General features: G+C 41.5%; 1 long non-coding RNA gene across 4 annotated transcripts; it reads left to right on the forward strand.

Annotated features, from left to right (window-relative positions):
• The first annotated feature begins 2,418 nt into the window (after positions 1 to 2,418).
• Positions 2,419 to 5,715, forward strand: LOC120712069. 4 transcript variants are annotated; one of them, XR_005690657.1, is made up of 3 exons: positions 2,419 to 4,127; positions 4,256 to 5,439; positions 5,555 to 5,715. It is a non-coding gene; the product is annotated as an uncharacterized LOC120712069 (long non-coding RNA). The 4 variants fall into 4 exon arrangements; XR_005690658.1 differs by lacking the exon at positions 5,555 to 5,715 and having other exon boundaries at positions 2,419 to 2,767; positions 2,896 to 4,127; positions 4,256 to 5,537; XR_005690659.1 differs by lacking the exon at positions 5,555 to 5,715 and having other exon boundaries at positions 2,419 to 2,767; positions 2,986 to 4,127; positions 4,256 to 5,537.
• The last annotated feature ends 218 nt before the right edge of the window (positions 5,716 to 5,933 follow it).

A 5,933-nucleotide genomic window follows, 5' to 3' on the forward strand; every position in this document is an offset into this window, starting at 1 on the left:
GAATGTTCCACACCTGTGAACAGTCACGATGCCTCGGGTCTGACAAGTCCATCCCACCATATCAATATAAAGGGCCACGACCGATTGAAGTATCCAATCGATCAAAACACAAATCAATACATTATTTTCTTTTATTTCCCATTACTTTTTATATTCTCAAAACCCTAGCTCCTCCAAACCCTTATCTGTTGTTCTTCCTTTGTCTCCGCAATGTCTGAAGGCGTTCTAGGTGGCTGCCGACCCTAGAACTGCGTGCGCCTGCCCTGACGGGGTCCCTCCCGGGCGAGTGTTCGTCGGATTCGCTGGTTAACCCCGACGAACTGATCTGACCGGTTACCCTGACCAGTCTGATCGGTCTGTGCAGTAGGTGCTGCATAAAGTTCCTCCTCACGTCGTACGGGCTAGTGCGATCGTGTGTTGGCTCGGATTATGCGCCAACAGACAGCTTCGATGGGAGATATGGCACCCCACCAACATCCGTGAGTACTCGACTTACTAAGGCCAAAGCCTCCAATTCGTATAATCTCTCAGTAGAAAATCGAGATGGATCCTTGAGCCCATGGTACTCAAGGCCGAAGGTGGCGCACTTCTGCAACGGCTGGATCCAACGCCCAACCCACGAGTATACTACTGAGGCTCTAGTGACCTTGTTTTTCCTCAGCTTCGCAATCTTGTCGAGCAACTCGTTCACTTGATCTGCATTTCTACTTGGGGTTGTCCACTCGTTCTGTAGCTAAGGTGGTCTAGGGATCCTCTCTGGAAGCGATGGCTCATGGTTCCCGATGTAGAACCAATTCGCCTTCCGGGCGATATCCTTGCTCGGGAGGCTATATGGAATGTATTTCTTGTCTAATCCCTGGCGCAACTACAACCTAGCCCCCCCCCCCCCCCGCCCCAACTTCTTCGGTTGTGAGAGCACAGGGCTTGGGTTTCAAGTGGAAGAGGTGACAGAACAAGTCGAAATGGGGCTCGATGCCCAGAAAAGCTTCACAAAGGTGAACAAAGATATAGATGTGGAGAATGGGATTAGGGGTTAGATGATAAAGCTGAATCCCCCAATGAAAAAGCAACCCGCGAAGGAAATCCAAGGTGGGAATAGCAAGACCACACTCGGCGAACAGAATAATCCCTTCATAGGGTCTATCATGTCCCTCAGCATAATTCCATTGAACAACTTCCTGGGGTTGCGAAAGGCATGAAACAACAAGTGCTCGAATGGTTTGCTCGGCGCACTTACTTGGTCTCCAGCCACCTTCATTGGATGCACTGGACTTCCACTCCTTTCCCTTCTTCTTTCCGGTCAATTTCTTCGGAGCTATCCTGAATGTCAATGATCAATGTTGCGGTGGACTTTTACATGATATTTTGTTATGATAAGGATGAGACAATGTTGCAATAGGAGTTTAAGGTGATTACTAATAATTTTGCATTGGGAGTTTTCAATTGATTACTAATGTTGCAATAATTATTTTAAGGTTGTTTTATGGGTCGATCTATGATATTGCGGTGGTCATTTTCAGTAAGTTTGAGGTGTGAGGTGATGTTGCAACAACTATTTTAGAATATTGCATAAATTTATTCTAGTTATTTTAGTAGTTGATTTGCCATGTTACATCTTTTTATTTATTTGATTAAATATATGTGTTTTATTATTTTATTATTTTTTAATGTTGTAATTATAGTTCAAAAATATCACAATTATAATGTTTAAATGTTGCAAAGGGTAAGTGTTGATGTTACAAAACTATTTCAACATATTATTGTTCCTATTGAATGTTGCGTGAAATATATCCATTCCAAATTATAGGTCATTTGATATTTTTAACACCAAGTTTGACCACTCAACTTATTCAAAAAAATTTATGCAAATATATTTAAATTTAAAAATATTCTTGAAGAACTAGTATTGATAAAGCAAGACATGATAAAAGATGTGATATTGTGCACAAATTTTTAAATAAGATGAGTGGTCAAATTTAACGTAGAAAAAGTTAAACAACCTACAATTTTGGAATGAAGGCCGTATCATGTTGTGGTGGGATTTTACTATCATAGAATGGGATGACCAAACTATATATATTATATAACATTGCAAATAGTCATTTTGAATATTATTTTAGTTAATTCTTAGTGTTGTGGTGGATTAGAGAGGGCATAATTAACCGAGAACCAAAAATCAAACCGAAATAACTGAAACCGAAAAAATTGATTCCCTATTCGGTTCCAGAAAGCATAGAACCAAAATAACTGAAAAAAGTTTGTTTCCTACTCTCGGGTAACCGAATTAACCATTGTATTTTGTAAGAGTATATTTAGTTTATATGTGATAAATCGTACTTCAATTGCTATGTATCTCTTCTCTACTACTAAAAAGAGGCTAAGGGTCTTTTTTTTTTCCTTCGTCTTTCACCCCCTTCGTACGTCGGCGTCTGATTCGTACGTCGCCCACCTCCTCCCCCCGTCGTCTCGTTCAAACTAAATTGTCTCCGTCAGATCTGCTCCATCCCCGCCGCCGCTCCGTCCCCTTGCTGGCATCTCCATTGCGCCGTCCCCGGCGTCGGCGTCGCCCCGTTCTCCATCCACCGTCGCGGACGTCCTCGGGCCAACGTCGCGCGCGTTTGGCCGGCGTCCTCCGGCCACGATCTGGGCGTTCTCCGACTTCTGTGTCCTCCAGCACCAGCCAACGTCACCTGCGTTCTCCGTCTCCAGCCACAGTTGCCAGCGTTATCGTTGCCCGCGCCTGCCGGTGAAGCCACCGTACTCACTGGTGAGTTAACCTCTGTGCCGGGCTGCCGGCGGTAATGATTTGGGTGCTTTATTGCTTTTGACCTAGCGAATCTGAGGAGGCCGGCGCGTTATGGCGCTGCTTGTGCTCTGAATTGATGATCTCCTTAGGTTCTTGCTGTTTTTTATTCACCTACAAAAATCGAGCTTGAGAATTGAGATCCTTCGGTTCCTCGCCGCCTGGATCCGTGCCCGATTCAGGACGACGCCGCGTGGGATGTCGGCGTCCCCCCACCCCCCCTCCTGGTCCCGCAGCGTTGAGCAGCCTGTGCATCTCTCCAACTGAAGAGTTGCATCTCTCCGACTGTTGTCAATCCGTAAGATCCCCGCCTCCAGTCCTCCACGATCATGACGGCGACGGGTGCTGCATGTTGCTCCTCCATCAACAGGAATGGTACAGCACTCCACCCACACTCATGTATGCTTGAGTTTGATCTATTTTGGAGTTTACAGCTGCTCTCTCCTCGCATGGTGTGCTTGCGATTAATCGTGCAGGACAATCCTCAAACCTGGTTTAAAAATTAAACAAATCAGGCAATTCGATCTGAAATCTACAGATTATGTGTTATTTTAATGAATTTGCCTTCTGTGACATGGACGTGTGCAAGCCGCCATTCTGTATCATTCTATTGAATTTGCCCTCAGTGCCATATATAGACGAAGCTGCAGTCTTCCGTGCATGCCGCCAGGTTGCAGATCATCGATGACAGCTTGGTATCCTTAACCCTCTCGCATTGCCCTTTGCAATGTTTCATTTTTTTCTAATATTTCTACATGGAAAATCTTACTGCAAGAAAATTGGGAGTGTAGCACAGGATATATGTTCGATGAAATGTCTAGAAAATAAAATCAAAGATTCAAAGCCACCAAACCTCATTTGTGGATCGTCAGGTACATATGATCCAAGTTTTATGATTTTTAGCAGCTACTATAGCTTGTTTGAAATATTTGTAGATTCAACTGATTCAAACTGGTCATTGAGCATTGAGAGCTCAACTTGATTCTAGACATCTAAGATGACGACCAATATTCAATAGTTCTCCGAAGGTTCCTACATCGTGTTAAACATTCTCTTTTCTCTTGCAGGAGAGTTTAGTCTATGTTGAGTCATTCTGCTTGTTTGCCATGCTGATATCAAGTGCAGTTTTCCAACCATCCCTACATGCACAATTAGGAACGTCTAGGCTCAACTTTTGTTTGTTACAATGCTTACCTAATAAACATTACTTACTTCGGTGAATTGGTTGTACATCATAATTGCAGATACTATCATGATTTATTTGGCAGAGAATACTGGGTGTGCAGTACTCAATCCCAGAGTATGCCCACATATCTCCACAGTGGTAAGATCTGATTTTTAGGATTTTTTTTTTTTTGCCAACCCAGCCACCATGAGTAACTTATGTAATTTTGGATCATTAGCTTATGCACATTGTCTCCTTTGAGCTAAACACTAAAATTGAATATGCAGAGGATCGGATCAACATCACTGAGATATATAAGAAACCATCCCTGTTTCATGAAGAACCACCCATTATTGAAAGCAGTCGTTGTACTTCCTCGGCGTCTGCTTCTAGCTCCGCGCAGGCGAGCAATCCACCGACCACCGCAGTCGTGCACTGCACTGTCCTCCCTATCAAAGTAAACCAAATATTTTTTATTCCCTTCTCTCCTTGCATCGCGCATCTCTTGACTGTACCATTAGAATTTGTATTGGCTCATTTGGGCTCTATGCTAGGGGCTTGCTCATCTATCCACCTTATGTTAGACCAAATGCTCGTTAGCGAATAAATAGTTGAGAACCTCAGTTCTTGCTCAACCGTGTGAACTGAAAGATTCCCGATCTAGGTCACGAACGTTATTAACAAGTTAGCAACCACTGCAGTTTAGTTAGATATTTTGTTGGTGCATTGACTAATTACCGCTTAAGTTTAGTCAGATGTTAACAGATCGACTGAAAAATGAAGGATTGCATAAATTCATATTTGCATTTGCATTATAGATTAGCTTTTTTTTTTGAGATCGCATTATAGATTAGCTTAATTCACATTTGTGGTGCTTTGTAGTTCATAGCTGAGTGTGCAGTTGTTTGCTTTTTTAAGTCATATTTTTTTCAGGGTATGATAAGGTATGTCATATGTGACTATGTTTTACTTCATGCAACCTCTTTGTTGATGGTGCTTTCAACCAAGCAGTTGCATGTTTAACATCTTAGGTTGGTGTTATTTTCCTCTTCAACTTGCTAGGACTGAACTGAACATACATTCTTAAGGAAGAAAACTAGCACTGAACAATACCATTATTATTATATTTTATATTCTCAATACTGGATTATTGAAACCAGAGGGAATCATCCTTTCAGTTGAGGGATAGACATGCTACGATGCAGGTAGAGATATCAATATTACAACCTATGTAAGTCGAAAAGTAACGTCAATTTCTATCATCTAGATCTCAGTCTTCATTTATTGGTATTGATCATCCTGGGAGATTTCTGGTGATCCCCTTTAGTTGTCAGGTTTGACCACAACTACATAGTTCAGTTGAATATGGAGAAGAAACAATCAGTAATTAACTTGATCGAAGGCTTTGCAAAATATAAAAGCCTTGGAATTTGGAGGAGTCAGGTTTAGTTTTGTTCAAAATCCAGCATATGTAAGAATTATCTTAAATTTCTCATTTTTGTGGAATATCAGTAAAATTGATCTTAAATGTATACATTTTGTGGAATTTTAATGTATGTGTGATGTGTACAATATCATATTTGTAGGGTAGGAGATTCCAATTGACTAAGACTGCTACTATGGTTGAGCCCATGTATTCATGCTTGCGTTCTTACCTATCAAACCGGGTAATTATGAGAATTATAAAAGCATTCATTTATATGTCACTTAGATTGATCAAGATGAACATGTTAGGCTCTTTTATATAATATGATTGATTGGGATTGACCGAAATAACCAAAAACCGAAATACTTAGTTCACAAAAATTTGTAAAACCAATCAGTTCAACCGAATTTCTTCAAAAAATGAGAAATCAAACTGAAGTACCGAATGCCCACCCTGAGTGGTGGAGCGTCTGGTGGAAAAACTTTCCAGCGGGGCACTAGTAGCTCTGCATACGAAAGCATATAGAAGGAAAATTAAAA

Source organism: Panicum virgatum, chromosome 6K, assembly GCF_016808335.1.
Source record: "Panicum virgatum strain AP13 chromosome 6K, P.virgatum_v5, whole genome shotgun sequence".
Lineage (NCBI taxonomy): Eukaryota > Viridiplantae > Streptophyta > Magnoliopsida > Poales > Poaceae > Panicum > Panicum virgatum.